The sequence below is a fragment of the Stenella coeruleoalba genome (genome assembly GCF_951394435.1).
Source record: "Stenella coeruleoalba genome assembly, chromosome: 13".
NCBI classification, from domain to species: Eukaryota; Metazoa; Chordata; class Mammalia; order Artiodactyla; family Delphinidae; genus Stenella; species Stenella coeruleoalba.
In genome coordinates this window covers 73,867,741-73,888,551 of record NC_137159.1, presented here as the reverse complement: position 1 = coordinate 73,888,551, position 20,811 = coordinate 73,867,741, and the positions used below count along the sequence as shown (strand labels likewise).

The window sequence follows — 20,811 nt, the reverse complement described above, 5'->3', positions numbered from 1 at the left end:
ATTTCCCAAGCACACTCAGTCCTCGACCTTGCTCTCTGGCTTGCTGAGGGCAGAGGAGCAGAAGAGATGCTAGAGCCCAGTTCTTGTCTGATGGACACCTGTCATCTGCCGACAGGTCCAATTCTCCTTGACAGACAGGAATCTCTCTCTCACACACACACAGGCACTCAAGGTCATGCAAAATCAAATCAATCAGGTATTTAACAATTGCTAAACAATTGATTCACTAAATACTACAGAATTCAAGCAAACAGATAGATGTCTTCCCCTTGGAGAAGAAGTCTTAGAGTTGTTGGGACTTGAATTGAATGTTGAAAGATGAGAAGAATTTGGACAGTAAAATATTACTGTAGGACAGAATATGTTATATTGGTGATGGGGTGGGGCTGGGATTAGGAAAAACCATTGGCAATGGTCTCCCTGGCCTCAGAGGCACATGCAGTAGGAGAGTCGGAATATGCTTTCAGGGAGGTCCAGGAGATTAAGATTATAGAGAAGATTCACTAAGACAATACACTGAAAAGCTGACCCTCTGCACTACGTGTAGGAACATTGGTGTTACATGTACAACTGTACATGTTTTTGTCAAGAATTAAAATAAACTGAATTCTGTGTGAAAGAGCTTTCTCTTCGGTGACTTATAGAAGAAGCTATCTCTTCCCCAACTTCCACATTCATCTGGCCTCAACCTTTTCCTCTGTCAATCCAAGTCAAATTTAAAGTAAGAAAAAAACTCTGTAATTGAAGTTGTCTATTTTTTGCTAGTTATAGCTTTTGCCTCGGTGCTGTCTATGATTAAATCAAATATTCAAATGACTGCTAATGGTGATAGTCTAGGTTAAACCTTTTTAATGTCATTCAACACATATTGAACAAAACATGTATTAAGTCTTACTGGGTGCCCGAAACTGGGCTGGGGCTTGAAACAAGAACAAAATAGGGACTCAGTCCTTAAGCAGCTTGAATCTAATACAGGAAATAAATGTTGGAAAATATTCCAGGTGTGATATCAGAGATCTGTACGATGAAACGTGGAACGTCAAGGGCAGTTAATACATGTCTGTTGAATTGAAAACCCCTCCTCTTGTGCTCTAGCTCCTATTCTCGCTTGCTGTTTCAAGGACTTGGCTCCTGTATTTCTCTCCTCTGCCCATTCACTGAGATTTCCTTTTCTATACCAACAGTCCTGTTATTATATAAACATATTCTGATTATTCCTACCTAAAAAGTGAAATGAGGAAAAAATCTCTGTTGACCTCACATCCTCCTCCAGCTATTGTCATCTCCCCCTTTAAAACCATTTCTGCTTTGTCACTGAACATCCTTTCATGAATTTATTCCAAGGAACCTTTATACAGTCCTCCCTACTTCACTGACACTGCTACTGTAAGAAGCATTAGCGATCCCTTTGTCACCAGTCCAAGAGACATCTCTCTTTTTATCTTACTTGATCTCCAGTAGCAGTCAGCAAAATAAGCTCCGATTGCGTGGAGTTTGTTTCTCTTCGGATCCTGGCACAGACTCTCCTGGTTTTCTTCCAAGCTGGTGTGGCATTCCTCAGTCTTCTGGGCTGGCTTCTCCCGTTCTGCTCTACCCCTGTTTTTACCTCCTGCTTTTCTCTCTCTTTGCATCCCCTCCCTTGATGATCTAACCCATACTCTGGTTTTAAATACTTCTTACATGCCAGTGACTCTCAGACTATATCTCCAGTTCTTATCTCTCCCCAACAATCCAAGTATGAATATCCTACTCTCTACTTGACATTTACAGATGAAGGATATAGAAATCTCCAACTTAACAGGGTGAGTATAATTGTCTTGATTCCCACCCTACTGCTCCTGTCACAGAACTTCTCTGCCTTTCAGTTTATGGCACCACCATATACCTATTTTCTTAAGCAAAAACTCAGAAATTATCTTTGATTCCTCTCTTTTCCTCAATTCCTAGATCAAGTCCATGAGTTAAAAACTATGTATTCTACCTCCATACCAGGTCTCAAATTTAAATTTTTTTTTTAATTCTCACTACTACACCCCAGTCAAAACGGTTGTCACTTGTCCCCCAGGCTAATGCAGTAGTCACCCAACTGATTTTCCTATTTCCTCTTTTTTATGCACTTGGAGTTTTCTGCAACAGAGCCAGACGATCTTTTAAAAAATGCAAATCAGATTATGTCCACGTCCTACTTAAGACCCTCTAATGGCTTCCCATCACACTTAGAATTAAGTTGAAACTCCTGGATCATAAAACCTTTGGTGATAGGTCCCTGGTTACTTCTTCAGCTTCCTCGCATATCCATGCTGTGGTGTGTTGGCAAATGTTTAAGAACAGGCTCTCTGAATGGGGGTGGGGGCTGGGAACTGGAGGGACCCTTGATTTATAGTGTTTGCCAGTTTCTCTGGTGTAACTACTCTTACTGTGACCAATTACAATCTACCAAGTCATATCAGCTGGCTCACAAAATTCCTGAAAATGTAACAATTGTCTCTCACTAGCGGATACATGCCAGTCTCAGACCTGGTGTAACCTTCATCAGAACCACAACATCATAGCCACTCTGCTCTTCGTTTCCTCAAATAGATTATTCAAGTATGTGCTTTAGGCCTTGGACATCATTTTTCTCTCTGCCTGAAATGCTCTTTTACTTGATCATGATATAGAGCAAGAATAATTTGAGTTATTTAGGTCTCAGCTGAGCTCAAAGAAGTCCTCACTGAGGTTTTCCTTGACCATCCCCTACAGTGACGATTTAGTCATTCTCTAGTTCATAAGCTGATGCTAATTCTCTCCATAAGGCTTGAGGATATCTGATGTCTACCTGATATGTGTATTTATATTCCATTTGCCTCACCAGAATAGAATCTCTGCATTTGCAGGGTCCTTGTCCATCATGTTCCCTGCTGCATGCTCAGTGTCAAGACCCGTGCCTACCACATACACACTAGATGCTCAATTTGAAAAAAAAAAAAAAAAAAAAAATCAGTGACTAAAATAACATTTCTGGAACAGTTGCTCTCTGCTTGTTTATATGGTCTTTGTAATAACCAGATAGTCAAATTTCTCAAACACGCTTTTCTTCTATTCTGCCATTTTGCAGTCACTCATCCCCTAGTCTATAATGCTGTACCTGTCCCTTTGCTTTTTATCTATCAGAATCTTTTCATCCAGCAAGGCTCAAATCATGGCCCTTCTTTTAGGAAGTCTTGTGTGTTCATTTCAGGCTGTGGAGTCCCTCACTTCTGATGGCCAGCAGTGCATTTTGACTGTATGCAAGCAATGTACTTGAGTACGTTGCTCAAGTACTGCCAAGTGACACCCTATGTTGCTCTCTTGTCCTGTGGCTTACATTTTTACTTAATGTTTCCAGCGCCCATATAGTCTTCCACCTATTTGATTCTGAGCTCCTGTAGTTCCAATACAGGCTGATGCTTCCTTCAGTGTTCACTAGGATTCCTGGTGCCAGTCCATAAACAGTGTATGTTGAGTAAATGTCTATTAGATTTGTTTTATGATTTTTGAGTGTCCACGAGCTGGCGCTTCTTGTGTTTTCCTCTATAGATAGATGCTCCGTCCTTCTCTGCTTTGCGCCCCAGGAGACTGATGTGTATGAGCTTCATCAGAGAGCCCTTATTCCTTCTGGCTTTGGTTGAGTTGAGCCAATGAGAAGCATAGGTCAGAGATCTGGGGGAAGAAAGGAGAGTGAGGTGAGAGTTTGCATTTCCCCAGTTACCTCCTCACCCTTCACGGTCATCACGGGCTTTCTTCAGCATTTGTTGTAATGCCTCGGCTCTCATCGGAGACTTTTCTCTGCATGGCGCTCTCTTTCTGAGTTCCAGTGGCCGTTTCCTCCCCTCAGTCCACCAGTCCTAAGGGTGATGACCTGATCCGTGGTACTTCACTGTTCCTTGTGATTCTTGCACACACTGCCCTACGAAGTGTTCCTTCCACTTCAGGCACTTCCTTTTCTCAGATGCCCCTACTCCCTCCTGACAAGGAGCCTTTGACATGCAGTCCCCATTCTTTCTTCTTCTCTCATTCTAAATTAATTCCTGCTTATCCCCTAGTCTATAATGCATCTAATGGCATCTATCTAAATTAATTCCTGCTTATCTTTCGGGTCCCAGCTTCTGTGTCATTTTTCTATAGGAAGTTTTCATGACTTTTCTAACCTGGTCCGTATTTCCAAATAGCTTCTCTCCATAGTGCTCATCCTAGTTGCAGTTTTACCTTGATTGGATAATTCCTGATCTATCTGTGTTCCTCACCAGCTCACAAGCTCCACAATCGAAGTGTCCAGATGGTCTCACGCTTGTACCTTCACCATCTCATAGTACTGGGCACTGAGTGCATGTCTGCAGTACAAGCATGTGATCCTGATCCCACTGTGGGACTCACCTCCTGTCTAGTGATTTCCTCCACAATTACGTTTGTAATTCTCTTGACAAGTATTTATTTATTTTTTTTTTTGCGGTACGCGGGCCTCTCACTGTTGTGGCCTCTCCTGTTACGGAGCACAGGCTCCGGACACACAGGGTCAGCGGCCATGGCTCACGGGCCTAGCTGCTTCGCGGGATGTGGGATCTTTCCGGACCGGGGCACGAACCCGTGTTCCCTGCATCAGCAGGCGGACTCTTAACCACTGAGCCACCAGGGAAGGCCCGCATTTCCCTTTTAATCAGATAAATCATCTGACCAAATCATCATGATCGGAATATTATATACCTATCTCAGGTTCATTATAAAGCAGGAGTAAATGCAGATTAAGTAAAAGAAAAAAATTCCAGAAATGAGTACTATGAATACATTGGTGTATATCACTCAAGAATATATTTCTTTGTTGTTCAGGAGTCTTTTGGATACAAGCAACAGTAAGTGGGCTAAATTGGACTTAGATAAGAAGTGGGTTTACTGGAAGGACATCTGGTATGGTCACATAGTCAAAGGAGAGGCTAATACTCCAATCTAGAGAGGCCAGGAGAATAATTGGAACCCAAATCTCACACTCCATTAGCACTTCTGTTCTCCATCTCCCTGCCTCACCACCCCTCTCTCTGGCTGCTAGGATCGTTATCTCTTTCTGCAGTACAGCTTCTTACAGGTGGGGGAAATTCTGACTCTGGAGTGAAACAGACTCCCCTGTTTCTGGTTTGAAAAGAATTCTTACTCTGGAAAAAGTTCTTATTGGTCCTATTGGCTGGAGTCTGATCCTGAACAAGGGAATTGGCATCTATAAGAATAAGGTTAGTCTTGGGGAAGGAACAGTTACAAAAAGAAAAGAAGTACCTAGGAAAGTTGGTGGGAGTGTCCATTCCAGTGTGTGTGTGTGTGTGTGTGTGTGTGTGTGTGTGTGTGTGTGTGTGTGTGTGTGTGTGTGTGTGTGTGTATGTCTGTTTCATAGGCTCTTACCTCACGTAATGGTACGTCGTGACCATCTTTAAAGAGATGGCTCTGTAGTTGTAGCATATCTGTCATCCTGACAGCCCAGACAAAGCAGAGCTCGGCCTAGGACTGGGTGGCAGGAGAGAGCAGTATTGCTCATTTTCATTCTTTCAGCTAGGGCACCACTGCCAAGCAAAAGGTGGAGGTGAGGAAGCCACGGGGTAGAGGAGGAGGCCTAGAGGGAGTTCAAGCAAAAGGATCCTGGATTTAGGCCACAAGGAGGAAAAGTCATTCAACGAAAAGGCAAGTAGCCCAAGGGAGCTCATTTCTGAGAGAGGAAATGGGAGTTAATGAATAACGATAGAACTAAGAATCCGAGGAAATAATTGGCCTTACTAGATACAGGGTCTCTTGCCAGAACCATACATCCTAAAAATGCTAATTCAGAGCCCCAGAAGATTGGAGCAGCCTTAGATAAGAGCAAGCTCATCAGACCTATTTGCAGAAAAGTCCGGAAGGGCTTGGAGAACCAGGATATCAATCAGCATCTCCAGTGCGAGGAGGAAGATGCACGTCACTCACTTTGCTTTTGCTGGGCCGCGTCCTAAAGTCTCCTGGGCTCAGCTCCCCCCCTCCACTGCTCCCACACACTGGTGGGGGCGACAAGATCAGGTCTCTGATCCCTCCCCGTGGTGGCTGCTATGCATGCGGCCGTCCATCCTGATGCAGCTGTGCTCTGAGAGCTGTTCATCCCAGAGTCTCCCAGGAGTTCTGAGGGTAAGTTTTCAGCTAGCTGTCCCCACCCCTAGTCCCAGGGGCCTGCAGCTGTGACTCTGGATGTAGCCATTGCCAGCCGCCCTCCTGAGCAATATTAGCGTTATTTAAATACCATTTCCCATTTGATATCCTCATGGCAGCTAACATGGTCTCAAATTCATGAAGCATCTGCTCTCTCTCCATCCATCCACTCTGGAAATCATTTTTAAAAGATATTTTTTGTAATGACTTTACATTTAAAGCTTTTTTTTTTCTTAAAGTGGAAGTTTAGGAGACTTTGAAAAGTCATGCTCAGAAAAAAAAAAAGTAATTTATACTCTATCTAGTTAATAACCTCTTGTGTGCTTTAATAATTTAAACCAATTATCAATGGGAAGGTCTATAGTGTATACTTCAATGATTGCTTTTCGTATATTTCCTCCTTTCTTTCATGCCGTATGCCACTTGTCCTCGATGTGTCTCCAGTGCCTATTATCTCTGCTACACACATAAAATAACTGCTTTAGCTAGGAGAACATGACCTTGACACGGAGAGAAGCAGTCCTTTAAAGGATAGCTCAATTAAAACCTAAGGCCTCCATTCCTGTTTGGATTTCATTATTATTCATAAGACTGTGCAGCCCTGAGCCATGTGTTTGCAGGGTTCTGAAGGCTGGTTTCAGAAAAGGTGCATTAAAGTCATCAGTGGGATGCCTGCCTGGAGCCTGGTGATGCTTAGCCACCAACAAACTCGTTAGCCTGACCTGGTTGGTGGAGGCTTTACTCTTCCACATGAATAGTCTATGTGTCCATTAGACTGTGAACACCTTGAGGGAGGCTGTGCAATGGACTAGTTAGGAGCACAGGTTATTAGATTCATATGGATCTAAGTTCAGATTGAACATCTGGAATTATAAAGTTGGTGATTCTGAGCAATTTATTTAAATTCTCTGAGCTCAGTTTACCCATGTGAAAAATGGGAATAATGATATGTTCTTTGCAAAGATGAGGTGGTGCATGTAACATGTTTAGCGCAGTTCCTGGTCCATAATCAGCACTGGCGTTAGTAATAATAATACTACTGATAATAATAATAATACACAATGTCTTACTCTTTTTTATAAATATATATACCCAGTGTCCTTAATGACCGTTCATTGCTGAAATAAGATTTTTATTATCAATGACCACTTAACACAAGGTGAGGGTGTGAAGGCATTCCACACTCAGTGCTCTGTTGCCCAGAAAAAGGAGAGAACTGTGAACTAGGGCAGGTAGGGAAAACTTCCTTGCAAAGATGGGATATGAAACATATCACAAAGGTGGGCTGTAGATATGGAACTTTTTAGAACATAAAGAACTAATGATTTGTGTCAAGTCGACAGAAAGTGTTTCATGGATGAAACGCATTTAATTCTAAGGATAAGACATGTGGACTAATCAGAAGGAGGCCAGAGAGGGTATTGCCAGAAGACTCTGTGCATAAATTATCTGAAGGCTTCAGAGAGGAGGGCCAATGTGGAATTATGTGCCAAGTTCAAAGCAGCAGCTTAACTATTTTAAAGGCAAACCCTGTTCTCTGTTCCCCCATACAACAGGACCTTCTGCCCCACCAAAAATTTTATGGGAAGTGGAGCATGCATAGAAGGAATATGTAGACCAAGCACGTATTACAGGATGGAATAAGGACTAGTGTCATGAGGGTGATGTGTCGAGTGAGGGAGAGGGCTGAGAAGAGTATAGAAAACTGCCACTTTGGATAGGTCATGCTAAGAGGAGTGTCATGCATCCCAGGTACAGCTAGAAAATCGTTTTAGCTATGCAATACTCTACTGATTCTAGGGTAAGGTTTCTCAACTTTGACACTATTGACATTTGGGGCTGGATAATTCTTGATAGCGGGGGCCTGTCTTGTGCCCTGTAGAATGTTTAGCAGCATTCCTGGCCTCTACCCAGTAGATGCAAGTAGCAGCCTGTCGATTGTAACAACCCAAAATGTCTCTGAACATTGTCAAATATGCCTTGCGGGGGGTGGTGATCAAAGCACCTCAGGTGAGATTATCACTCTATACAACAATAACAATCTGGGGAGATAGGAATTCCTAGACACCCTTATACCTGCTGCCCAGAACTTCTGATCTTTTTAATGGTGAGGCTCAGTTCTGGTATTTCTGAGTCTAGTTGACTTTAGTCTGTTGAGAGGTGGGCAGCTTCATCATGTGCAGTCATATGCATTGGCCTAACAGAGTCAAGGAAAAGCTGGTTACATATTAAATAACTTCTCAGATGAAGAAAATCTTTTCCCCAAGTATAACTAGCCCCCTCCCAAAGTTTATTACATCCTTTGGGCAAATGGCAAGCAAAATTGCCCTATCTATATTCCCAGAACAGTAGACCATATTGCCAGGGTCAGGCCTGTTTGCAGCAGGGTTGTGCTGTTTTGTGATGTCACAATTTTGACCTGCATTTCTGAATCTTGTGACCTTCTGCTCCATCCTGACTCTGGAGAGCTCAGCTAAGCACAGAGGCAATCACGTGTGGAGTAGGAGAAGCACATTTCAAACATTGTTGGCTTTAGGTAGTATTGGGGGAGGTTAAATAAAGTTCTTATCATTATTCTAATGATTACCACTTAGTGGGGCCATTTGAAACCAAGCTTAATGGAAGCACTTGCTTCCATTACCCAGATTAACAATATACACATGCCCCCCTAAGTGCTCTTTCCAAAGGCAAAGTAGAACTAAGTTCTAAAATCATAATCATCTACTAAACACAAATTGTAGCACCTCTCCTCTTCATATCAAACTCTTCTACAATTGTTATTCTTGGCCAGTTGCACTTGGAGGTTGTTCCATTTGCTTCTCCTCAAGAGTGCCAGGGCCAACTCCACGGACTCTGATCAAGTGTGACCGTGTCTCAAGCCATCCAGCTTGCAGGATGCCCATTAGTCTAGACCAAACTAGAAGACCAGGCTCAAAAATAGAGAGACTAACCAGCCTTCATTTTTTAGGGCTGAGATTATACTTTGTGAATTATTCTTTTTCTTCTAATTCATGTTTTTAGTTCCCTCCTTCAGTAAAGTTTGTTTTTCCCAATGTTTTCAACATTCCAGTCTGTTACTTGGCTTTCTTCTTAAATTCAGCATCTTAGCCAATGACCAGACGTGCTGTTCAAGATTAAATGTCAGACCCAACAGAGACTACAGGTAAAATAAATAGTTCCGCAGCTAGTTCTGTACTCTGCTCCAGCCTTGTCATTTCCTGGTATTTTAAGTTCTTTGTATTCATTTCCTGTCCTTTGAATTCCCCATCCAGGTGGGATTTTTGAGACAAGAGCTGAAACCCTAAAAGACACATTTTCATGTGGTACTTAGACCTCCAGAGGGCAGAGTTTAGAATGACAAATGAAATATTACAATGAGTTCCAGTGTTCAAACCACGTACAAACTTTGAAGAACTGGATATATTGCTTTTGAACCTTTAACTCCCAAAGATTGAAGGATCGTTGACACTATACGACTAAATTTTTAGCTTTAAATTATGATTTAAGAATTTTTTTACCATGGACAGAGATAGACCATTGATCCATATAGAAAGTAATTGCCTTAATACCATGAGTTTTAATGTAAAATTTTCCTTTACCATTGCTGTTGTTTTAGCATAAATAAGCTAAAAATGTAAGTCCTTTCTTCTGACCGATAGCTTGACAGGACCTATTTCTGTCTTTTACTGTTTAATACGGATGGCTGCAAGACCTGGGTTACAACTGTCAACCCTGAAAAACATGGGTAGTCATAAAAATTGTGAAGTTGACCAAGAACCAAAGCCCATTATAAGTGATGGGAAATATCTGAAAGGGGATGCAAGTACTCTTCATATTACTGTGTGATTAGATCTCTTCTCCTACCTGAGCAAAGCAGCTTCACTTGCTTACTAGTCAGTGTTTTCTTACAGCTTGACAGTGATTTATGGACAGATTAAGGACATACAAGCACCATGATGGCGTGGAGTGGGGTGCAAGAATAAACACATTACCAGCCTTGCAGAAGGAGCTTGTTACTAACCACCACATTGCCAGTCATCCGGTCTAGGGGAGAGGATAACTAGGGGGTAGCGTTAAGCCATTTGGCTCAAGAGTTCAAAGGACGAACAATCACAGCTGCTTCCCTTATAAACCATAAGGGCAAGATCACTGCAAAAGGCAACTTATGAGAGTTAAGGGAGAACTAAATTGAACACGGAAAGTTGGAGCTGCCTTAATGTGCTGAGCCGGCATATGCTGCAGAAAAAATAAACTGTGCAGGCAAAGCCCGGGCCATGCAGAGAGGCTCTACCCCTTGCCAGGCCAGGGTCTTGAAGAAAGACCTGCACATCTGTCAGCCTGTCTGCTGCAGATCTGAGCCCATGGAGGTTTCTGGGTCTGGATTATTAGAATGTGGTTCTCTCTGAGTGTGAGCATCTCCCTGGATGGGGGAGAAAGACAGGCAGGAGATTGTCACGTGGGCAGCAAAGGGGGCTGCCGGCCCAGAAATGTAACGGGCTTATCTGATGCTTCACGTGCCTATGAGCTTTCTGCTTCTGCCAGTGTTTTTTCCTTTTGTTATCATTAATACACAGATTATTGCTTGCCAACTCCCAAGAGCTTCCTGACTGCAAGGAAAACGTTTCTCTCATCATCATCTAATAACATTTTGTCCCTCTAATCCCTAAAGAAGTGTACCCCTCCCCTAATTAATCAACAAATGTTTTTTGAGCAGCTTTGGCACACAGTCCCACAGTGCTCTCCGAGAGCTCACTCTGCTTGCACTTTTGTAGCACATTGGCACATTGGCTGCACTGTATGATCATTCCATGCCCACATGGCTGATTCTCTCACTAGACTGAGAACTCCCAAGGGCAGGGACCATATTTTATTCATCTCCGTAAGTCTAGTGCCTAGAATAAGTCTTAGCTTAGAGTGGGTGCTTGGTAAATGCTTGTGGAAGAAAGGAATCGATGAAAGAATGCACAGGTTCATCTCCTTGGCTCTGTGAAGGATTCAAGAAAAACGGAAGCCTCATCCTCTACTCCTTGCAGAGCTCACAGTCCAGATGCAGGTCAGAAGAGAATAAATACAGCAGACAATGAATTACTACCTAGGTTCATGGCATATGTATTATAGGTGCCGAGAGGGGTGATCAGGACAGACTTAGAGAAACCAGGTGAGGAGCTCAGAGTGGTGGGACTTGTGTTGTGTTTGGAAATTGAGAGTGATGATGCTGTGTTCCAAGGGGAAGATGGGGATCTCCAGCCCTCCCAACCCAGCCATTCACCCTGAGCACTCAGTTTTACCTGGTGTGCAGAACGCAGAGCCTCACATTAGGCTTGGGCGCTGAAATGGAAAGTCTGTGATTTTCTCTTTAGTGGTTTACAGTTTTTCAGATAGAGGAGGTCGGTGAAGGAATGAAGCTAAGCGCGAGTTCTAATCGGAAAAGCTCTCTCTCTCATGTGCAAAATGAAACGAGGAAGGCCTCTGTGCCCCTGTGAATGTTCTCAGAACATGACCAGGCTCTGGCCCCTCCTCAGGCCTCCTGTCCTTTTCCCTTTCCTACTTCGCTGAGCTGGGGAGTAGCTCAGTATGCCTCCCAAGACATAACCAAATGCGTGTGGAAACCTTGAAGGTAGTAGCAGAGAAGAATAAAAAATATAAAATGTGGTAGGTGGTGGTAGGTGGTACATAATTCTCATGGAGACCAGCAGTAGCTTCTTCCTTCACAGCTACATTCTCCTCCCTCGTGGGGTGCTGTTCAAACTAGCATTCCAGGTATCCTCCTCTCTGGAATGTCCACTCAGAGCCAGGATCTCTGTGTCCCATCTGCCCATCCCAGGTCTAGGTCGACATCCTACAGCTCGCCTGCCCTGTCTGGCCCAACAAAGAAGGCTTCTCTGTTCCCTTCTCTGTTCTGCCTCATGCAGAGATTAGACCCAGCTCTGCTTCCCCAGGCCCAGGGAGTTCTTGGTAAGTTCTAGGTCACATGAGTCACACCTAAAACCCTATTACTCATCCAGGCTTAGTGTTACCCAGAGAGAACCCCTATTGTCTTTCTTTCAGAATGTGCTGGGTCCTTTGGGCAAGTTATTTGCAGGAATCCTTAGAGAAGGGAACTTGAGAAGGACTTGCCAAGAACTGATTAAAAGAGAGCACATTTATTGACTGTTATTATTCATGGGGGCCTCCACATGACTCCTGAGGATGTCTCGCGAGGCCAGGCAGGATGCGGAGGACAGTTCTTTTCTGCTCCTCTGCCTGTGTACCACTCTCCCATTTGCTGCAGGAGGGTGGCTCGTGGACTGACAGCCAGAACAACCGCACTTCTTTTAGACACGGCTCTTGGAGTTGTGGGGAAGAACTTTCCAATGCAGCCTTGCTTTTTGTCCAGAAGAGATAAGTTTCTCTTCTCATAGCTCAACCTAAAAGCTCTTTCTCAGGGCTGGCCTGTATGTATTCCAGATGTGCCCTTGGACAGGCACTTGTAGAAATGAGGGCTGGCTTAAGGAAAGTCAGAGCAAGTTTAGAAAACCAGGCTGTACACCTAAAATAAGACACATGACTTCTGCTTCATGTTCCTTTTTATGTGGTTTCCATGGGGATTGTCATCTGTGGATTGATGTCATCTTCAGTAGCTAACGGCTTCCTTTTAGCTGGAGGTTCGACCGAGAGTTGGGAGTAAGAGGATGCAGAGGAGGGACCTTGGGGAACGAAGTGGACCAACCGCCCTGACAGTCTTTTGACCCCAGTAATGCCTGTGAATGTTTGTAAACACAAAAAACAGCCCAGAAAAGCAACATGTGGTAGAGGTGGGCTTCCTTCCTCATCCCCCTGCTGCCTCTCTCTGAGACCTCGGGAGCTGGGTACAGCGGCCTCTTTGGTCTCCAGAAGAAGGAGGTAGGCTGGCAGTTCATAGTAAAGAGCTCCTGTCTCGAAGTCAGAAACCCGGAGTCCCTATCACCTAACTTGTGTGCAGTTGAGTGAGCCCCACCGTTATCTGAGTCATATATGTAAAATTAGAGACTTGAAGAAAGTGGCCTTTGAGGGCACTTGTGGCTACAGTGATCTGTGAATCTGTGGCTTCACATTGAGTAGTTGATGAGAAAATGCTGGTGAGGCATATTTTAGGTTAAAGTATGGATTCTCAAATGCTGGCAGATTAGATGTTATGGAGGGAAAGAGCTCTGGGTAGTAGCGACCCTAGTTACTTATCAGGATAGCTGGTTGGATACCAGGCCCTTGGCATACATGTTCACCAAAAGAGTCCAATCCCTGGAAATTCAGGCAATACATACTAATGGGCTTTTATTATTCATTTGTTCTGTTTTTAATTGACCCATCTAAATGTTCTTTGAATGACTCCTACAACTGGCTTTGTGTTGAGGACATAAGAAAAACAAAAGCAAAAACAAGAAGCTGTCCTTACCCTCAATTTGCTCAATACCTAATGAACAGAACAGGATCCATAACTCATTAGGGTTCCCTAGTCCAGAGAGGCAGCCAGAGGAGGCTCCCTGGCAGAAGACTCTCAGAGCTGAATTTTGAGGACTTACTGAGCTTTGGGAAGATTGGGGGTGTTGGACGGGAAGTAAGTAAAGGCAGGAGAGTGTTGAGGACAAAGGGGTCTGCTTACTGGATTGTTCAGTGAGGAGGGCGCCTGAGCAGAGCTGGGAGACTAAAAGTGAAATCTTCTCCCTCCTGGACTCCCTGGCCTCATGCACGGGACAAGACGGACAGTGAGACTTGAGCCACAGAGGATAAAGAAGCTTGAATCCGGCATCCCTCCCTGTTCCTGCCATGTTTCGTGGCTTTGTGCGTCCTGCCTGGGGTACACTTTGCAGCTTGTGGATGCTTATTATCCATAGTAATCATAATAATTAATAAAACCTTCTAAAGGGGGCTTTAATCATGCTGGCGCTTTGCTTCCAAACACATAATAAAAAGGAATTACTTATAAAAGTGACAAATTTATTCCTAATTATACCATTATTTTGTTATGCAATACAAGTAAAGCAGTCTTTGAAGCTGGAAAAATGTCTCATGCAGAATTAATTAGAACAGTACACTGTTTGGAATTAGGCAATTATTTTATTGGTATTTCACAACTAGAACTTTGTAGGAGCACCTCAAATATTTTCATTAATGCCAGTAAATAGTTATTTTAAACACTTACTAGTATGAGTTCTAAAGATAAATTTTGGACTGTTTTTGGACCTTATGAAAACGTTTTTAGTCTGAGAGAAAATTTATGACACATGAGTCACTGTGGTCCCAGGGAAGTTTTGAGGAAGCAGATGGCAATGTTTAGGGAATTCACTTCTTGTTCAACATGACACCGCAGGGGAGGGGCTGCAGAGACATAGCAGTGGGTCCCAGCCAAAAGGGGACCTGGGCGTCATCACCATGCAAGTGAGGGAATCCAGAGAGGGAGAGCTCCCAGGTTACATGGTAAGTCATGGGCTAAGATCATAACTCTCGTGCTTGGACTCTCATTTCTGTGTTCTTACTTTCTTTAAAAAATACAGACTTGTTTTTCAGGTTATAGAAGTAATACCTACTCATATCCGTGCTCTTTCGCACTGCCCTCTGACCCATGCCCACACTGACTTCTTTATTTCATTTTTGCAGTAGATTAAATAGCCCTTGGGTACGGTCATATGTTCTTACTTTCCGTCATGCGTGTAAAACTTGCCTCTTTACCCATCTATTCCTAGGCTGTAAATAAAGGCTAAGTTCTCTTTTAGTCTTCTCCTAACCAGCACATGTTCAGGGCTGGGCACATGGCACAAGTGCTGTAAAGATTTGCTTAGCTTTACCAAGCTCACAGCCTGTGACCAGAGTGCAGGAGACTCTACACCTCCTGAGATTCTTCTGGGCTGACTTCTTGCATTCAGAGAGAGGTGGTGGGTGAGAGGCAGCCATGCTTGTGAGACTCCCCATTCGGAGAAGATCAGCAGCCTCTGGTGGGAAGAAATGTCCTTATGTAGTGGCCATGGCCTCATTCGTGGGTCATGGCTTTGGATGCCACCGAGGGAGCAGAGGACCTTTTGGTTCCTTGTGTTGTTAAGAATAAAACTTCTTTTTTACTGGAGGTGAATAGAGCTGGGAATATGCATACCCAGAAAACACGTTGGCAGGCAGGGCACTGGCATTCGGATCAGTTGGCTCCACACTCCAAAGGAGGAAGAAAGAAAAGGCTGGGGAGTCGGGGAGTGAAGAAGCAAAAGAACTATGAGAACTGCATGGTTCGCAGGGAAGACTCGGGCAATGAGTTCGCTAACCTCAGCTTTAGTCTGAGTTATGTCACTTCCTCACCATGCACCCTGAAGTAGGGAGATACCTACTTTGGGCCTCAGTTGCTCAAATTATAAAACGAGGGCACTAGACTACCAAGTACCTAGGGCTTGTCTGAGGTGTGCTGTAGTTATCAGCCACACCCCACAGGTGGCTTCTCTTCTGACAGAAACACAGGTCTTGTGAGCTTTGAGTAGCTGAAATAATAAAAATGTTCTTCGGTCTTCCATGGCAGCTTTCTCAATCATTACGGCTCTCTCGCGGCTCGGCTTTGCCACCTAATATTTAACCTAAACCTTTTCCCCGCTTTTGTTTTAGTTCATCATCACTTGCTCAGTTCTATCAATCTACCTATGCATTTCTATGCCACCCTTCACCAGAGTGCTTAGCACCTGTCCTCTCTGAGCAATGAGGTTAATATTGAAGGTAAAATCTATTTCGTAGAGATAATGTACTACGGACCTTTCAGAAGAGCTCTCTATGATAATGAGGAATGAGTTACCATGCTGAGGTTGTTTAAATGTCATTTATTTTAACAAGTGACACTCTGAATTTACTTAAAGTTGACTACAATGAAGGAAGGGTGGAAAGTTTTAAAGTTTCATGAAACAATAATAGAACTGCAAAGCAAGGAGCCCTGAAAGATGGATCTGAATGGCAATTCTGATTACATGCTCTGTGGGGGCGCTGGTTGGGTAGAATGCTTCCTGCGGCTTCTGAAAGGCTCCGGAGATGTGGAGGATGAGGATGTCACAGAGGGCACTGGTTCAGCTTCTGAGCTTCTTTCTCTTTTCTATTGTGCTCATGTGTGTATATATGCGCTCATGTGTACACAGATGTCTGGGTAGGTATACGTGTGCAAGTGAGCTAGAGAGGGAACATGCTCTTTCCTGTTGATTGCACTGTTTAACACTCCTCCTGGCACTGAATCAAGGCTATGAGTCCTGAGGCAATTGTCACTCAGTTACTCTCTCTTGTCTGGAGCAGTGTTTAGCTGTCTGAGAACGAAGACCATGTTTTATTCTCATCTCTACCAATAGGAGTTAACATAGTTAGATATAATGATTTATGCTTGTTCATTGAAAAATTGAGCTTGGAGGGTAGACAGTGGGTAAAGGCTGCAGAGTCTCCTTGGGGAAAACATGGTGAAGGGCAGAGGAATTCCTTTATTTGAATGAGTGTTCTTAGGGGTCTAGGAAGGGATTCTTTTGATTGCAAGCAACAGAAACCAGTTAGAACTAATTTAAGAAAGAGGTGGGTGGGATGAAGGTGGGTTGGTTGTCAGGATGCCGGTGTACCTTGGGGACATAGGGAAGCTGGTTCCTTCAAGGGCATGGAAGAAGGAATTGGAAAGCCATCAAGGAACCATTGTAGTAGGGACTCAGTCCGTCTTTGTCCTTTGTCTCTGCCTCTCTGCTCATTCTTCCTTCTTCCTTTCTCTGAGACTGGCTTCCTCTCTTTCTCTCTCTCTCTCTATATATATAGAGAAGAAAGCTGCCCAGAAACTCCCAGTTCTATCCTCTCAACTCCAGCCATACATGAAGAATGCTCTGGTTGAATTCAATTCCGATTCCATATTCCTAGGAGAGATAATCTGATGGATTTGGCTTAAGTCAAGAATCCACCCCCAAGAGCTAACTATGTGTGTATTCACCTTACCCCTCTGGCTGCTGGTGTAAATAAAGAACATCTCCCCATTGGTAAATAGTAATAACAAACACAATTTTTACATAGAAAAAAAAAAAGCAGTCTATCCCTGGTCCAATCATGCATGGCCAAGAAGAAAAGGTCAAATAAAACAAATGTGGGCTACTGGGGGCTTGTTCCTGTGTATGGAGGTGGCAGTTCTCATGGAAATTGGCCATTCTGAGCTAGGCAAGTATCACAGAACGTTTCTAATGCACCCGAGAACTTTAGAGCATACATAGAGCTGAGCTCAGACTCAGCTGCCATTTTGTCTTCCTTGCACTGGAACGTGGCATGTAGTAGTTAGCCCATCACACCAAGTGAGATGATGTCTGAGGTGGGTGATTCGTGAAGAGTTAGATCATAACAACATTTTTAAAGTTAAATAAGTTATTTTCTTTTCAGTCCAATCAATTCCCTTATTTGAACATTTAAGATAATTATAGGTTACAGGTAAATTATATATTATACACATGCTAAATTATAACCCATCTCCACCAGTTAATATTTATTGAGCAATGAATAGGCAAACTATGCTAACTTAGGGATTCAATACCTGAGTGTAATTAGGCATTTCGGCTGGGAAAGAGCATCACTGCATCTTCCCAAACATCCCTCCCTTCTCTCCCCAGTGTGTGTGAAGGGAAATGCAAAGATAATATGCTAACCCTTAGCTTATCTCTGAAGTTGTTTACACAAGGGAAAAAATCAATTACTTTAAATATTTTAGATTCTATTTCCCAGTAACTAACCAATTGCAATTTATGACGCTCTTAAGAGCCAAGTAGAAGAGTGAAATGTAATGTTTTATATTTTTCATTCCTCTAGGGCTTCTTGTGGGTCTCTCACACGCAGACATGAAGGAGATTATAGTGAACCTGACAGCCTGGTGCTCCAAGCTTGGGACCAGTGTGGTAGACAGACTGGTGAGTGTTCTATTTGGTATTGCTGATGGTGTAGTCCGGCTCAGAAAATCAGGTTATGGTTGTGCAGAAAGTAGAAATCACAGGATATCTATGGCTTTGCCAACAGTGAATGAAACTTAAAAAAAAAAAAAAAAAAGTTTAGCGATTTATAAAGCATTTTGAAATCCAGAACTTAAAATTTAAACCATGGAACAGATGACTCTTTTATAGGAATTGGCTGCAATCATGAAGGAAGATGTGGTGGTAACCCAGTGATTTAGCATTTATCAACCCCCCATGATGACTTCTCTTCACAAGAGGGCTTAATACCCAAACCTTAAGGATGCTCTGAGTCTCTGTGGACTACTTTGGCAGGAAGGGAGGGGAGGACAGAGGGAATCAGAGAGGGGTGGAGGTTGTCTATAGCAGATGTGACAGAAGTGGTGCCTTACGCAAAAAGCACATTGACCATCAGGACAGCTTGACAGAGAAAAAATTTCCTGGCCTGAATCTGATAAATCTGGAACCCTATTGATAGTATGAGTTCATACCCGGTTTAGCTGGGACTTTCCAGTTTATGCCTGTCTGCATTTGGATGATGAAATATTTTATCCCCTACTCGTCCCAGGCATCAGCTCATGCAGAGGTTTTAGAAACTTCCACCTGTGATGGACTCATTCACTCTTCAAGTTGCATATATTAGTGGAATCCTTTCTAAGCCTGTATGTTCTTTGTTCCACCCATATTTGTATTTCTAACAGCTCTAAATATCCCTACTACCACTACAGATGTACACTCCTAGAGCGATTTCTGCTTTCCAAGCTCATTCTATAAGATTTTTCCTCTGAATCTCTCAGTTACCAAGGGATGGGCAAAGGCTGCGCTATTATTGCTCAGAGATATTAAAGCACTTACTCAAGGTGATCATGGTTGTCAGGGGCAGAGCCCAGAGTAGAACTCGGATTCACAATTCCCAGGCCGATGCTTTTTCTGCCATATGAAGGGCAATGTCATACACAAACTGCGGTTTCCAGGGCAGAGCCCGTGTCTCACTATCTAGGTGTCCCCGTCACCAAGCACCCTGTGTCAGTGTCCACAAGACTCATAGAACCAGGGGAGAGACCACAGAACTACATGTGTGGCAACTTGGACTATAATTTCACTGCTAAGTATCTGTGTTACGTGGCCCCTCTCTCCTTTTAAAAACATGCCGGCTTCTTTATTTCTTTCCTGTAAAGTGAGAGCAATAAGATTAGTCTTGTCTACTCAGGAGTTATAATGACAAATATATATGAAAAACTGGGGTAACATTTCGAAAAAAGAAAATGCTCAATATTTAAAGTAGACAGATATAAAAATATAATGGGTTATTTTTCCCAGAAAAAGCCTTAAATGGTCATGCAGAGTAGCTCCCTGCAGCCTTTGTTTGACCACCAATCCAGGTCTCCCCTCCAAAGCCCTGAGTGCGCTTGGTCACCATTGCCATATCTCTGCATGTGAAGTGGAAAGAGGGAAGTAAATGTGAGAGGCAGTGGGTATAAACCAAGCAAACTTTAATCTTTGCAAAAGAAAACTGAAGGCAGGTCCTATGCATAATGTCCACAATCCACATTTTGGAATTGAGGAAGGCATGTTTGTGCTTATTAGACGCACACTTATACACACATTTGCTTAAGTGGACGTGGCTTTCCCTTTCACTTCCTCACTGGAACTGTTGGGTGTGCTGCTGTTTTGTTCTAGAGAAGACGTATCTGAGTCCAGAGGAAATGGTAGCAATTTCATAGGAGATAAAGTGATCCAACACAGCTCACACACACAATAAATGAAATGGGAGGTGACAGACTTGTAACGCGTCTTTAATGTAATCACGCCTGTATTCCAGCGATGGAGGTGTGGTCTCAATTTGTATGGATGCACATGGCTTTCTCATTTGAGATCATCATTAGTGGGTTGTACGTACCTTGTTGAAATGGGAATCTGCCCTGTGGACATTTAAGGCTCTTAATGAAGCTAGAAAACGTCAAGTGTGACAGAAGGGACTGGGCTGAGTCAGATCACCCATGCAGCCGGATGACGTGATTTTCAGCGGTCAATACCAAAGATTTTAAACTCTGCCCCTGACTGAGAACAATACAATGCACTCTCTTCTGAAAGCTGATGGTAAAGAGAGGACCAACTGCCCTGACAACACAAGACCACGTGTCTGGGGCGGGGTGTTCGGGGTCATCTTACATCTCCTGTGTACATGATTTATAAACTGGATTTGATCCTTGTTCCTGTTCCTCAGCAAAGGAACGCTATTTACATTTTAAAGAAGGCTTTTGTTGCTCATATTTCTTACTCCCGTAGATTACCACGGCTTCTTATCACATTCAACCTGTCTCATAGTTACTTGTGCCTGCGTTTTATTTTCCCTGGCAGACTGTGAACCCTTTGATATTAAGGTCCAGATCGTAATCATCTTTGCAATCCCTCCTGCACCTTAGTACCAGGCCTGAAAAAGAGGCAGCTTGCATCCGTGCTTGGTGAACTGAATTGAAACACTTCCTTTAAATCCGGCAGGCAGGGCCATCCTGCTTGTTTTTGTTAGAACAAGGCCCTGTTATAACAAAGCAGGGCCTTGTTATAACAAAAACAAGGAATAAAAAAACAAAACAAAGAAAAATGATTCCACTGAAATCGCTGTGAGATTGTGTGTGGTGAAGAAGCCCTATTCTGTTCCCATGTAACAAGGCATAATTCTGAGGGGGAATGGAGACCCTCT

At 43.4% G+C, this 20,811-nt stretch overlaps 1 long non-coding RNA gene across 1 annotated transcript in view; it reads left to right on the top strand.

The window, feature by feature from the left end:
- Positions 1–19,647, top strand: part of LOC307195904 — a 438,834-nt gene extending 419,187 nt beyond the window's left edge. The window contains exon 4 of the long non-coding RNA XR_013830986.1: positions 17,971–19,647. This is a non-coding gene — a long non-coding RNA (uncharacterized lncRNA). The remainder of the gene's footprint in view (positions 1–17,970) is intronic.
- Positions 19,648–20,811: the final 1,164 nt, after the last annotated feature.